Source organism: Hemibagrus wyckioides, linkage group LG28, assembly GCF_019097595.1.
Source record: "Hemibagrus wyckioides isolate EC202008001 linkage group LG28, SWU_Hwy_1.0, whole genome shotgun sequence".
NCBI lineage: Eukaryota > Metazoa > Chordata > Actinopteri > Siluriformes > Bagridae > Hemibagrus > Hemibagrus wyckioides.
In genome coordinates this window covers 10,037,610-10,052,750 of record NC_080737.1, presented here as the reverse complement: position 1 = coordinate 10,052,750, position 15,141 = coordinate 10,037,610, and the positions used below count along the sequence as shown (strand labels likewise).

General features: G+C 38.6%; 1 protein-coding gene across 3 annotated transcripts in view; it reads right to left on the bottom strand.

Annotated features, from left to right (window-relative positions):
* Positions 1–2,982, bottom strand: part of fer (fer (fps/fes related) tyrosine kinase) — a 36,831-nt gene extending 33,849 nt beyond the window's left edge. The window contains exon 1 of one of the 3 annotated variants that reach the window (XM_058382487.1): positions 2,851–2,982. The gene's annotated coding sequence lies outside the window, so the exon portion shown is untranslated. Of the gene's footprint in view, positions 1–150; positions 1,440–2,850 lie in introns of those variants that run through there. The other 2 variants (XM_058382489.1, XM_058382488.1) reach the window with 2 other exon arrangements.
* Between the last annotated feature and the right edge of the window lie 12,159 nt (positions 2,983–15,141).

Below are 15,141 nucleotides of genomic sequence, written 5' to 3'. Positions count from 1 at the left end.
TATTTGAGTGGAGCTGTACACATAATGTTAATATTAAATATGAGTGTGTGTGTGTGTGTGTATTCATTTGAGCTCAATTTAGTTATGGGTATTGAGGAGTCTGATGGCTTGAGGAAAGAAACTGTTGTGAGGACCTGAATGTTTTGGTACCTTTTCCCAAGACGGCAGGAGAAGTGAAGAGTGAGTATGAGGGGTATGCGGTGTGGTATAATTATCCATGATAAAGGGAAGAGAGACTCAGCTGTTGCTGCAGGGTCTTACGATCCGAGATGGTACAATTCCCAAACCAGGCAGTGATGCATCTCCAGCTGCTCAGAATGCTCTCTCTGTAAAACGTTGTCAGTATGGAGGGTGGGAATTGGGCTTTCCTCAGTCTTTGCAGAAAGTTGAGATTCTGCTGGGCTTTCTCGCTGATGGAGCTGGTGACCAGGTAAGATTCTCTGCCAGGTGACCACCAAGGAGGTCGACAACAACCTCTTTAGATTTGTTGATGTTCAGAGACAGGTTGTTGGCTCTACATCAGGCTGTTAGCTGTTGCACCTCCTCCCTGTATGCTGACTCATCTTTCTTGCTGATGAGATCCCCCCCAGTCATCAGTGTCATAACTCATAAAACATCAGAAATGCAAGGACTCTGGGATGTACAGTTAAGTCATGTTGTTATTCATAAAAATACATTGCAGTTAAAAGTTCTTTGTATGTAACCCTATAACATGCTGTTTTATGCATGGCATATTTGCCATCTGCACTTATATTCTATAAAAGACTTGTGGTAACTGGACAACTAGCACTGAGAAACCCATTAGTTAGCTGTATTCATCAAAGAACTTGAATGAATTTGCATTATTTATTATGAATTTGCACTATAACTATGCCCTCCACAACTATTAACATACAATGCCCTCCACAACTATTAGCACAAAAATGAAAATCTAATAAAGTAATACATAGCACAAGTGATATTTTAAGCTCAAACATACAGTAGCATTACAGAACTCTTTTCATCCTTAAGATTAATATCATGCATCACCTGCCCTGGAAAGAAAGGTTGTCCACCTACAAGTTAACTTGCTAGGCAAAATATGAGAAAACTGACAGTCTGTGATCATTTCGTATTACACAGAACAAAACAAAACAAAAAGTAGGGTTGCGTAAAGCATAAACATATTCATAAAGCTCACTCACTGGTCAGAAACACAGAAATGGCACATTAGCATCTAACATGAATACCAGCTGGCTATAGAATCATTACATATCTTCACCTCAGGTTCTTGATTATGGTTTGTGGAATTTTATCTACTTCTTCAAAAATAGCTGTGTGACGTTGACTTACATTGGTTGGAGCTGGAACACACCATCATATGTGCTGATCCAGAGTATTCCAAAGATGCTCTGATTTAAATTGCATAAATCCTCATAACAACTTAAGGTTATACAAGCTCAGAATAATGATATTCATTTATATATATATATATATATATATATATATATATATATATATATATATATATATATATATAAAATCTTATCCTGCTGGTAGAGCAGAAACACATACAAATCAGGTTACTTATAAGCGGATACATATACTGAAAAAAAGCATCAAATTCCAAAGAAAATAGCATCTTTCTTGTCTCACTTTTTCTTATGATGAAAATAACCCCTAACATGTTCACTATAAGGAGGGAACAAAGCCATTTACTTTAGAACAGTGGAAATACACCAATTATATTGCTAAGTCTATAGTCTCACATTAAACAAATCGTTAAAAACACAACTGAGTCTAAACAGTCTCCGCTGTAAGTAACCACACCCCAGTTAGTTCGAATAGATATAAGAAATTAAGTGCAATTGGAACTGTTTATAATGGTGTAGTGAAATGTACACATCCAGATCACCGAAAGATGGCGCACCATAGATGCTACCTCGCGTCGGAGACTCAACGCACGTATATGTTTACGCCGCTTGAAAAATCAAATGGTGTTTTTAAATCCCATTTTATTGCTTAATGACCACTGAAAAGACCAAATCCAATGCATCTGTTCGAACTTAAGTCTATTTCTGATTTTTATTGTAAGGTCACAACCATGAGTAATGTGTGGTAAGGCAGGTGAAAATTTACAATCACCAACATCTTTGTTGTGGAAAAAAAGATGTCAAATTCTTCTTTAAAGACTGCATTTGACTGACAGTAAACAATATTTGCATTTCCGTAAGGAAATACATAGTACCTGCAAAAAGCCGAAAAAAGCTGGGGAAAAAAGAAAGAAGGCTTGCCATCTCCGATGAGCAAAAATTAGGACAACGACCCAGGCAGTTTTACTAACCGACCGGAAACTGTTCATTATATTGCTTATGACTATGGACTCTTTATAAACACAGTTGCCACTATGCATTCTTCGGTGTAAGTATCCAACCACAACAAACATACAAGACCATAATTAGCAGAAGTACTCCGACTAGGAATTATTACAGTGACTGTCATCTCAGTTAGGATTCTCTCGGGAAAGAGAACCATCTGCCAGCGTTTTAGTTCACTCTAATGGGAAAGATAATGGCGGTAATAAAATAGTATTTTACGTAAAGCTTTTTCTAGCAGTTCATGTATATTACGTTGGAGGGCAATTGTTAGGTTAATTAAAACATAGACATTACCCAGTTCAATAATACAGTAGTATGTTAACATATAGGCTAAACAACTAGCAATCCGGCTAACGTTTGGCCTTTCTCTTTAGGAAAAAAAAACAGCCAGTCGTTGGATAAGATTAAGAGTGATTATGCAGTTTTCATCCGCCAGAACCTAAATATCGTTTTATCGTGGAATGTGTTTACTATAAAATATTTATTCACTTACGTTTATTGCATTGTTTCTCTGTGTTTCCTGATTCCTCGGTATTCCTCTTTCTTTCGTTCCGTTGCCGGAGTTGGGATTCGGGAGGAGTTTCCGCTCTGGATTAGGAGCATGACGTTTACAGCACTAACCCGAGCCCCTGCTCTGCCCCTGTTCAACCCCTGCTGTTCATGGAAAGAGAAAATGTGATATTACAGTTTGCATAACAGAGTGGTGCATAATGATTTTTTTCCATGATATAGAGTGATACAATGTAAATGTTTTTTATGTTATGCATAAACGTATTTGTTCTCGATGCTTCAATGAATCTTCAATTTATAGATAAATAAACAAGCGTGGTTTGCGCTGTTATCGAATCGTGTAATTTTTCAACGGCGTGTGACCCCCACATACTAGATAGCCGAATCACAACGCACTATAGAAGCCAACTCTTAAGCGACACATATGCATGTATGTATGCATGGCAAATCTGATTAATTCCTAAATCAGGTTTTTAGAAGGTTTCAGATAAAGACCATTTCCAGTGTATTTGTGCAGACTGTAATCTATTTTTAGTTGTATATTAAGGGCATTAGTGAGTCTATAAAATAAAATACTATAAAAACTATAGTAATAAACTATAAAATAACTGTTAAATGTATTTCTGTTTATGAAGTCCAATGTATATGATAGATGGAAAAGGTTATGTATTTTAGGAATTGACTAATGTATTCATTGTGAGGAGGGAACAATGCCGTTTACTTTAGAACGGTGGAAATACACCAATTATATTGTTAAGTCTATGACTCACATTAAGGAGATAGTTAAAAACACAATTGCATCTATACACTCTCTGCTGTTTGAATAGATACACTACTCACAAAAAGTTATGGATATTTGGATTTTGGGTGAAATTTATGGAAAATGGAAAATGTTCACGCTACAGTGATATTATATAATGAAAGTAGGGCATTTAAGTAGAAGCATGCAATGGTGATTTCCTCATCTCAAACAATTTATTGAAACAAAGCCAACAACAGTGGTGGGTATACCACAACAAAAAATATCAATGTCTTAATAATTTGTCGACGTCTCATGCTGTTCACGAGTTGACTTATTGTCTGCTGAGGCATGGTATTCCACTCTTCTTGAAGGGTGGCCCTCGGTCATTGAGGTTCTGGGGTGCAGGGTTACGAGCCTCTACACGGCGACTCAACTGATCCGATAGGTTTTCTATGGGATTCAGGTCTGGAGAAAGTGCAGGCCACTTTATTTGAGGTACCCCAGCGTCCAGCAGCCGTTCCCTAATGATGCAACTTCAATGAGCTGGAGCATTGTCGTCCATGAAGATGAAATTAGGCCTGTGTTGTTCATGCAGGGGCACAGTGACTGGATTAATGATGTTATTCAGGTAGTATTGGCTTGTCACTGTACCATTCACAAGATGTAGGGCAGTTCTGTATTGAGTAGACACACCTGCCCAGACTGTAACACCACCACAACAGTGGCTGATGCATAGCACTCTCCTTGATGTCTCCAACATCATTGGCGGCCATCATTTCTGCTCAACGTGAATGGACTTTCATCAGTGAGGCCCACTGGTCCCTCGTCCAGCGTAAATGCTCCCTGGCCCAACGCCTGTGCCTGGTGGTGTGGTCAGGTACCCTTGCAGGTCGACTAGCACGCAAACCATGCTGATGTAAATGGTTTTGAATGGTCTGACGTGACATTTGGGTGCCTCTCACCTTCTTTAAATGTGCCTTTCTGTGTCTCTTCCAGTCTCTCTGTAACTCTGTCACAATTGGTGATGACACTCTAAGCTCAGTGGCCACTTCCCTCTGAGAACATCCTGTTTGAAGCCTCGCAATAGCGAGGTACTGTTGATCAATTGTTAGGCGTCATCTTGGTCTCATGATGTCAAAATGTGAACAGCATGATGAAGAGGACTGTTAAAATAACAATTCTAATTGAACCAGAAAATGTATTGGTTGATTCATGGATCAAACATCAGTTGTGAATTTTGCCATTAAGCACCTTGTTACAGAACAGCAAGAAGTACTGAAACACTGAACAGTTGGACACGTGCATTCAAAAGTGCAGAGAAGGTCAAATTTAGTTTGACCTTAGTTTTCACCTGTAAAGGTTATAGTGTATTTTACGTGCATCCTGAAATTTCACCCGAAATCCAAATACTTTTTGTGAGTAGTGTAGAAATTAGAATTTAAGTGCAATTGAAACTGTTGATAATGGTGTAGTTTTTCATTGGTGTGTGAACCGTATGTATCCACATATCCAGATTACAAGATACTGTATGTTTTATAATCATGTAATTTTTCTATGGTGTGTGACCCTCACATACACTATACAAACCATTTTTTAGGAACACCTGCAAACGCATCAAATTATCAGTCAATTATGAAGCAGTGGAGTAAATGCCGATGCAGGTGAAAAGCTTCAGGTAATGTTTACATCAAACATTAGAATGGGTTAAAAATGTAATCTCTATGACTTTGTGGCATGAATGATATCATATGGGCCAGATTCATTTGAGTAACTTAAATAATCACTCTTTACAACTTAATTGAGCAGAAAAGTATCTTAGAACACACCAAACCTTGAGGTGAGCCACAACAGCAAAAGACCACATCAGGTGTCACTCTTGAAAGCCAAGAACAACTGCCCTCTAAGGTGCTAAGGAACTTTTACAACTGCACCATTAAGAGCATCCTGACAGGAAGCATCACAGCCTGGTTTAAGAACAAAACCAAACAGGATAGTTAGGTTCTCCAGATGGTGGTGCTATCAGCTGAGCATACTATCTGAACTGAGCTCACTGACCCACAGTATGTCTACAGCAAGCAATAATGGAACAAAGCCAACAAGAAGAATGTACTCTTCTTACTTTTGCAGTCAGGGAAGCACTACCACTTCCTGAAGGCCAACACAGAAAGAATGAGGTGGAGCTTCTTCCCACAAGCCATTTGGCCCTTGAACCAGGACAGCACTTAGGACTAAGCCTGGACTTGTTTGCATAACACCCATGCCACCTACACTCCTGTTAATATATCTATATTACCCCATATTTATTTTGTGTTATCTGTTGGCAATTTCACTACAACTGCATCAGCCTAATGTTGCACAACATTATGTTGCACAAAAGAACTGTGCATATCTGCACTTTAATGAAATATCCTTTAGATCCCTTAGATTTTTCATTTACTATCTGTATATAAGTGAATTCAGGTTTATAAAAAATTACATTTTTATGGCACAAACATTTCACTGAATGATGTTCTTTGTTTGGCCAATAAAATTTGAATTTGAATTGAAAGACTGGAAGAAGATCATGTGTTTTTTTTCCAGAATCTTCAATTTTCCAGTTTGGGAGCCTTAGATTTCTGTTCTTGGCTGACAGCACCAGAACATAATGTAATCTGTTGTTGAAGACCATCCACTTGAATGTTTGATGTATTGTGCATGCTGTGTTGCTTGATATGAGTTATAATATAATTTCTGGCAGCTTGTATTTGGCCATGTTCCTTTGACCTCTCTTGTCAACATTTCTACTTACAGAACTATTGCTAACTCATTGTTTTTTGTACCATTCTGTGTAAACTCTAGATATGTTTTTATTAGGATCGTTTTTAGGATTTATTCACAACTAATATTAAAATGATAAATAAATGAAATAACCATTAACTTACTCCTCTGCCTGGATTCTGCCACAACTTTAACAGCATGCTTCAATTGGACCTTTTTGAGTTTCATAGTAAGTCTTGCAGGATGCAGAAAAGAATAAAGAAACCCAAAATTATTTATACTTGCAACAACATTGAATTTTAATTCTTATATGATTACAACTGCATATTGTCTGTTTTATAAAAGAAATATTGGTTGAATATCAGGATGTGTGTTTGAAAATCACAGATTCTTTTAAGAAAATGCATTCTGCCTGGTAATGTGGAAAGCCAGTTCGGTGGAAACACTGTGATACAGTGTCATTTTGTTTGAATGTTGGGGATGAGGGGTTGTTGAAATGCGAATGGTTATGCTTCCCAATATTTGAAAAAATCTAATTCATGAGGTGAATACAAAAAAAGCTTTGTTATATTTGCAGTGTAATTACAAAAGTTCCCTCTGCATATCTAGCTATCTATCTATCTGTCTAATCTATCCACAAGCATTTATGATCAAATGATTTATTAAAACATATTATATAGAGCATAATAATAGTCCAAATGAATGCATAGTGTAATATATTTTTTGCAAGTCAAACATGAAGTCAGGTCTTCTCTGCTGTAAACGGATGTAAAAATGTGAAAACTAAATACAATGAATGAAAACACCTAGAGTCAATTTTAGGATGTTCACACTGGATGCATCTCAGAATGTTCAGATATCCAATAACAGAACAATATATAATGCAATGTGAACAACCTTCTTGTCACAAAACGAGTGCCTCCACAGAAGATACATTAATAATACATCAGGGAAAGGTGGGAAGGGACTAAGGATTAGGTAGGGCAAACACACTTGACACAAAACAAACAAAAACACGCCACAGAACAAAACACATGCTGCTGGAAAGCCCCCTAGTGTTCTGACAGGGAAATGTCCAAAAAATCCTAACACTTCTTGTTGCAGATAATGGTAACTATTTAAAACAAAATAGCTAACATCTCCACAGCTGTGGAGAAGGAGGGAGGTTGTAAAGGCTAGTGTTGATTATATGTGAATGTTCTCTATAAAATCTTCTAGGAAATCAATCATAATTGTGTAACTTTTCATTGTAATGTAATGTAATGTAATTATATAACTACCACTATACTTGACATGATATTCTAAAGGGTAATGTTCTGAGACGTTGGGTGCATCTCATTCAAATCATTAGACTGTGAGTATGCGGCACATCATCTTGAAAGTTTTTTTTCCCTTGATTGCTCCTACTGTGCACCAACCACGTATTACTGATGCCTAAATTTTATGCAACAATCAGAAAGCAAACTTCATTAAGTTTGCTGCAAAGCAGGATCGAACATTTTTCTATCTGCTATTAGTTATTGTGTTTCAATTTAAACGGTAATATTCCTGTGTATGTGGCTGCTGTTAATGGATGAAGATTGTAGCATTACTGCTATGTTCGGTAACTAATTGTTCTTCTTGACCTTAACATGTCTCACTTATGTTTTACTTTCAGCTAGTATGAAAGCCAAGTCCTGCCTACCTCGGCATGTTTGACCTTACAGACATACAGATCTGCAGTCAAGGGACATGTTTTTACAATTCATTCAGAGATTGCAGAATGTCCCTATTTTAACACTCAAAGTTCACTTAAACTTGACTGATGGATGAGAAAGGAGAATCTGAAAAACACATGCAAACAGAAAGAATATACCCACAGCTCTTTACCATGACTTCATCACTAAGCTTATCCTGATCATAAGTCATCTGTATTTCTGACTCAGCCCAATTTGCTGAGTGACTTGGTGTCATGGCAGGCAATGAGTTACACAAATTCCTGAGCGCCTTGCTCTGTCTGTTTACTGTAGCCTGTAACTAGTTAAAATCAATTTTGTGAGTTGTTTTTCTAGAAAAAAAAATATCTGGGAACATGCCCCTTTTTGTTACATGAATAACACACTGTTATCAAGGTTATAAGAAAGCATCAGGCTTGGTATTTTTGGAGCCAGAAGATGCTGAAGTTAAACCTTGAGTAAAACAAGGACCAACAGGCTTGCCGGGCATTGGCTGACCTGAGATACTCAAGGTTTTTGGTGGTCCGTCCTGACCAGAAAACGAAGTTGGGGCGCCCGCCAACCAATGTCTCCATTCTTCCAAGGCCAATTTGATGGCAAGAAGTTCCCCAATATTATACTTCCATTCAGTGGGTGTAAGACGGCATGAAAAGAAGGAATGGGGATCAAACTTATTGTCTTGTGTTTGCACATTCCACTGGAAGAGGTGAGCAGTATGAGATGATAAGCCATGGTGCTATAATTTCTGATGGATTTCCTGCAGAGATTGGTAAAGCCCATTGGAGTTATTGAAACTGAATTGAATAGAAATAAATTGAATTGAATTGGAGTGCCTGTCTAGGTGTAGGTGTGAGCCAGTCAAAGACTGCCTTGACTTTAGATGGCTCCATTTCAGTTTTAGAAGGGGAAATCTTGAACCTGAGGAATAAGATAGAAGTTTGGTGAAATTCACATTTTACATATTTCCACACACGTTCTCTACCTCACTAAAATGTTCCTTGAAAGAGTGAGAAAAAATAAGGATGTCATCAAGGTATGCGAAGACGAAGACATTCAGGAAATCATTGATCAGGACCTGCACACTGGTTAAATCAAAAGAGACTACCAGATACTCATAGTAGCCATATGGTTTATTGAACACAGTCCACTCATCCCCCTCTCTTATTTGGACTAGGTGATATGCGTTTCTAAGGTCAAGTTGAAAATACAATGCCCCATGAGAGGTAATGGGTCATGATTCTTGATGGTGATGTCATTAAGTCCACAGTAGTCAATACAAGATCGCAGTGATTTGTCCTTCTTTTCAACAAAGAAAAATCCAGCCTCAGCCGGGGAGGAAGAGGGTAGAATATGTGTGGGTTATGGCAAGTTAGCCAGGGACATCCCAGAAAAATTGGGGTATATAATCTCTTCATCCTGAAGAATGAGAGGGTTTCAGTGTGCTGGAGACACTTAACTGAACGGGAATAGTGCGATGGGTGATGGATTCGAAGCTGCTGTCATTGAGGGCTTGGGTTGTGAAAGGATGCTGCAGAGGAACGGCGGGAATCTTGAGTTTGGCTGCCATAGAGGCACAGATCAGGTCTTGGTCAGCTCCAGAGTCAATGAGTGCCTTTGTGAAGTGAGTTCTGTTGTCCTGGGAGATACAAACATTGAAGAAGGAATGAGTATTTTCGGTGTATGACTCGACCAGCAAGAACGCCAGTTCTTGTTTCATACAGGATTGCAACGAATATTGAATAATGAAATTTCTTTTAAGGGGGGCTCAGCCCCCAATGAGAGTATAATAGTAAAAAATTAAAAATAAATAAATAAATAAATAAATAAATAAATAAATAAAATAAAATAAAATAAACATTTGACTAACAGGGTAGGATGGTATTGCAGCATTCCACTGTATTGCATAGATGTGTATAACATTTGAGTACTGAACAAGCCAAATACGAGTCTTCCTGATCACACATACACACACAAACAAACACACACACACACACACACAAACACTTGTCCTCTGATCCTCGCTCTGGGACACTGCGGTCTGCGGATTGTAGAACGTGCTGAAAGACTGGGAGAAGCCGAAGTCTGCCGCTGTTTTCATATGAAATTTAAAGGGTACTGAGGTGATCACCAATTTGTGTACAGTTTATGGAGAATCGCAGAATTTTTAGGGGGGCTGAGTAGAAATGTTTAAGCCCCCCTAAAAATGGCCTAGTGATGCCCATGCCGCACACACTTTCCATGCGGCATACCCTGGCGTAGACAATAGAGATGAAGCAGTTTACGCTGGTCATCTGTATAACCCCATGCTATCTTTTGTGGTATAATTTCAGTAGCCATGTCTCTGAAAAGGGGTAAATCAGGCATCAATGTTGCCAACAGGAAAGTTGTGAGATCAACCATTGAGTTGAAACAGATTAGTTCGTTTTACATTATTTCCTGTGGGGAAAAATAATTCGGTTTTCTACCAAATCGATATTCAACCAGACTTTTGGAACGAATTAAGGTCGTACACCGAGGTACCACTGTAAACACTGGTGGTAATCAGAGAAGGAGATAGAAAACATGTTAGCGGGTGCTTCCGCACAGAGTTAGGATCAAAACTCTGGACTGGAATGCGGAAGAGCAGGTGTGGTGGTGAAGTGGAATGTTACAGAAACAGTGTCTTGAGTAAAATTCAAATTGGATTCATACTAAATCACCAAGCGATCATATTTACACCTTACACAACCTTATTGACAAATTGACAATAATCAAAACAAAAACAAAATATTTTAATAATTCATAGATTTCCTTTTGATTCTATTCGGTACAATTCCATAAAAATCTTGAAAGTGGTGTAGGGCCATTAAATAGACCATTAAATCCTTCAACAAAACAATAAGTGTGGAATTAAAATTCCAGAAGAAAACTAAATTATTTTGTTCCATTTCCAGGCAACTCAACACTGCGTTATGACTTGATGCTATAGGTATGCCCTTGCAGAAGTGGTGCCTAAAAACACGTGAACACATGCCAATTAGATTGGCTGAAGGTATCAGGTGATGTAGTAGTGTATGTCAGCTAAACCTGTGCTTGCAATCTCTTCCTCTTATTGACAGTGTCATGGAGAAAACCTGCTTTTGCCCTCTAGGCCATGTAGGGCTACTTATGACCACACAGCCCTGTTTGTCTGTTTCTGTTTTCATTCATTCATTCATTCATTCATTCATTCATTCATTCATTCATTCATTTATTTATTTATTTATTTATTTATTTATTTATTTAAATTAAATTAAATTAAATTAAATTAAATTAAATTAAATTAAATTAAATTAAATTAAATTAAATTAAATTAAATTAAATTAAATTAATTAATTAATTTCATTTCATTTCATTTCATTTCATTTCATTTCATTGTCTGTACTGCTTATCCGATCTATCCTCGGGTCACAGGGAGCCTGTGCCTATCTCAGGCGTCATCGGGTATCAAGGCTTATTTATTTATTTATTTATTTATTTATTTATTTATTAATAATAACAATAATCATAATAATAATGTTGATTGTTGTTATTATTAATTTATTTAACTAGTTTATTTTACTTCATTAAGATTTGTATTTATGCTTAATAATGCTGATTATTTCTATTCTATTATCTCAAAGAGTCTGTGTTTATGCAGTGAACAAAACTGCTGTTTTATTTTAAAGTTCTTGAATTGAGGTGAGGTAAGAAGAAGGTAAAGGGTGTTTATAGGGGTGTAGGGGTGAACTCCAGGTGGTGCTGAGCAGTGATGTGGCAGGTCCCTGGGAGCTTACAGGTCATAGCAGATTACAAGGTGGTGTGTTGTCCAACTGTCTTCAAAAGGCTCTGGAAAGCAGAAACATTGGTACAAAACAAAAGAAGAAAACAAACAAAGACATTGGTAAATTTAGTCGTCAATTTCACTAACAACTCACTGGAAGTTGCTTCACCCCAAGATACTCTCACTGCTACTCACAGAGTAGAGTGCTGCTCTGATTGGCTACGCACTTTAAGAGCTGCCGCCCCACCTTGCAGCCGTGTGCTCCTCTGCTTACCCCATTAGGGCTAGATGCTACAAAATTCTTCACACTGCATGGCTAGATGCTGCAAAATTCTTCACACTGATCCTTTAAAATAGAAATAGGAGATTCATTGTAGTAATCTGTTTATCAGTCATTTTCTGAACAAGCAATGACAAAAATTATAGATCAAAACATTCAATAATTAACCTTTTCTCCCCCTATACTCACTCACTTGGCAAAGTTATATCCTCACATAGGTTCTCATACCATTGCTATGCCAATGACACACAACTTTTCTTCTCCTTCCCTCCCTCAGATACCACGGCTTCTGCTCGGATCTCAGCGTGTCTGGCAGACATTTCATCTTGGATGACAGGTCATCAGGTAAATCCCATCAAAACTGAACTACTGGTCATCCCAGGTGATTCATCTCCAGCCCAGGATTTTGTGTTATCTATGAACAACTCCATGATCTCCCCTTCAGCCACTGCTCGCAACCTTGGGGTAACCATGGACAATCAACTGGCCTTTTCCTCCCATTTTACTAATGTCACACGCTCATGTCGGTTTCTTGTGTACAACATCAGAAGGATTCTGCCATTTCTATCCACACAGGCTACTCAGGTGCTTGTTCAGTCTCTTGTCATTTCGAGACTGGTCTACTGCAACTCTTTACTGGCAGGTCTACCTCTGAATGCAATTTGTCCTCTGCAAATAATCCAAAATGCAGCTGCACGACTTGTTTTCAACCTACCCAAGTTCTCCCACACCACCCCACCGCTGTGTTCCCTGCACTGGCTTCCAGTAGCTGCACGCTTCAGATTCAAAACACTGATGCTTGCCAAAAAAGCCTAGACTGGACCTCACTCCCTCTGATCTACTAGCACTTCTTGACTGATCCCACTATTTCTCAGGGCAACTATTTCTCCTGTCTTGGTCTGTCCGGCTTAACATCTCCAGACTTGACATAGAACGATGGGTCCTCAATGCCCACGATCCCACTTCTGGTGTCCTACTCTATGTCAAGACATCAAGTCTCCACACACAGCTCCTGCTGCTGGACGCCTGGGCTCATATCGCTATAGATTTCATCACTAGTCTGCCTCCCTCTGATGGTAATAACACCATTCTCACTATTGTTGATCAGTTTTCTAAAATGGTTCATTTTCTCCCTCTGTCTCAACTGGAAACCGGTGTTCCAGTGATCCCTCATGGTCTCGTAACATGGTCTGGGTAGAGTATTCACATAACTCTCTCCCCTCTGCCTCCACAGGGTTGACTCCTTTCCAAGTGGTGTATGGGTACCAGCGGCCACTTTTTGAGAGCCAGGAGGAGTCTTCTGTACCCTCTGCCAGAGCAGCTGTGATCTAGCCTGGAGACGAGCCCAAGCCCAGTTACTGAGGTCATTTTTCGTACAATTGTATGAAAAATCTGCCAATTGAAAATGATCTGCTGCCCCTTTGTACAGGGTGGGACAACGAGCATGGCTGTCAACCCATCATATCCCTTTGAGGGTGGAAAATAAGAAGCTGGCCCCTAGGTTCATCTGTCCATCTCCAAGGTTGTCAACCCTGTGGTGGTTCGGCTGCAACTCCCCAGACCACTGTGCATTCATCCCACCTTCCATGTCTCTCAGCTGAAACCTGAAGCCTAAAAACTCTGCCCAAAGCATATTATTAGGAATTACATTAAGGTACATACAACATGCATCAGGAATACTGTTGGAAGTGTCACATGACAAACATGAATTATCTTTACTTTACTTACATATACCTCATTTTAAAATAATTTACATGGGGGCGCTGCTAAGCAGCCAATGGAATAACACATGTGATTTAAGACTCCTGCAGATTTCATGTTAATTGTTATTTTAAAGTGCAATTTAGACTACTTTTTTTGACAAATTTACCCCAGTGTGTTTTGTGCATGCTTTTTTCACACCTGGATGCCTTATCATGGCCAGTAAAAACCCTAAAACCCATGCCACAACGACCCATGCCGCTGTTAGACCGAGCACATAGAACCTCCCAGCCGAAGCCAAAACAAGGTGACCACGCACTGTTATTAGTAGGTTTCATTATTATAGCAACTGTGTGAATGTTCTACAGCATGCAAGAGCAAGAGAGAGTTGACAGGTTGTCAGAGAAATGAAGATCTCCGTTTTCCCTGACTATACTCCCAAGGTGGCCCGGGCTTGAGCTGCCTTTAATGAGGTCAGGAGGCAATTGCGTGGCCTGGAAGGGGTGCGTTATGGTCTTTTCTTTCTGGCACGTCATCGTATCAGTTATAAGGGTGTTGAAAAAGACACTGTTTCTGCAGAAGAGGCAAAGAAGTATAAAAAAATGATGAAAATTGGGTAGTGCTTTTACCCAGTATGTTAACAGAGGGTTACATGAAGCTAATCTTATAAGCTTCTGTTTTGCAGTAATATCATAATATCAGTGTGTTTTTTCCTCCCTCTTCCTGTTACATAATGGGGTATATCATTATTGGAAGTTCCTACTGTTAAGTATTAAGACTCTATGGAATCATCTATCTCTCAGGTTCAGGTTAAGCTTAGGTTATTCTCCAAGTTGATGTCACAGTTTTGTGGCAGCAATGTTTTTTCTCTTCTTCTTGTATTGTTGTCTCCCTTTTGGAGACATTTCTTTCCTCTTTGGGGGTGTGTACAGTGCTCAGCGTAAATGTTTCAACCCCTTTGAAAAGTAACATTTTAAACAATATCTCAATGAACACAAAAACAATTTCCAAAATGTTGACAAGACTAAGTTTAATATAACATCTGTTTAACTTATAACATGAAAGTAAGGTTAATAATATAACTTAGATTACACATTTTTCAGTTTAACTTAAATTAGGGTGATGCAAAAATGAGTACACCTCACAACAAAAACTACTACATATAGTACTTTGTATGGCCTCCATGATTTTTAATGACAGCACAAAGTCTTCTAGGCATGGAACAAGTTGGTGACATTTTGCAACATCTATCTTTTTCCATTCTTCAATAATGACCTCTTTTAGAGACTGGATGCTGG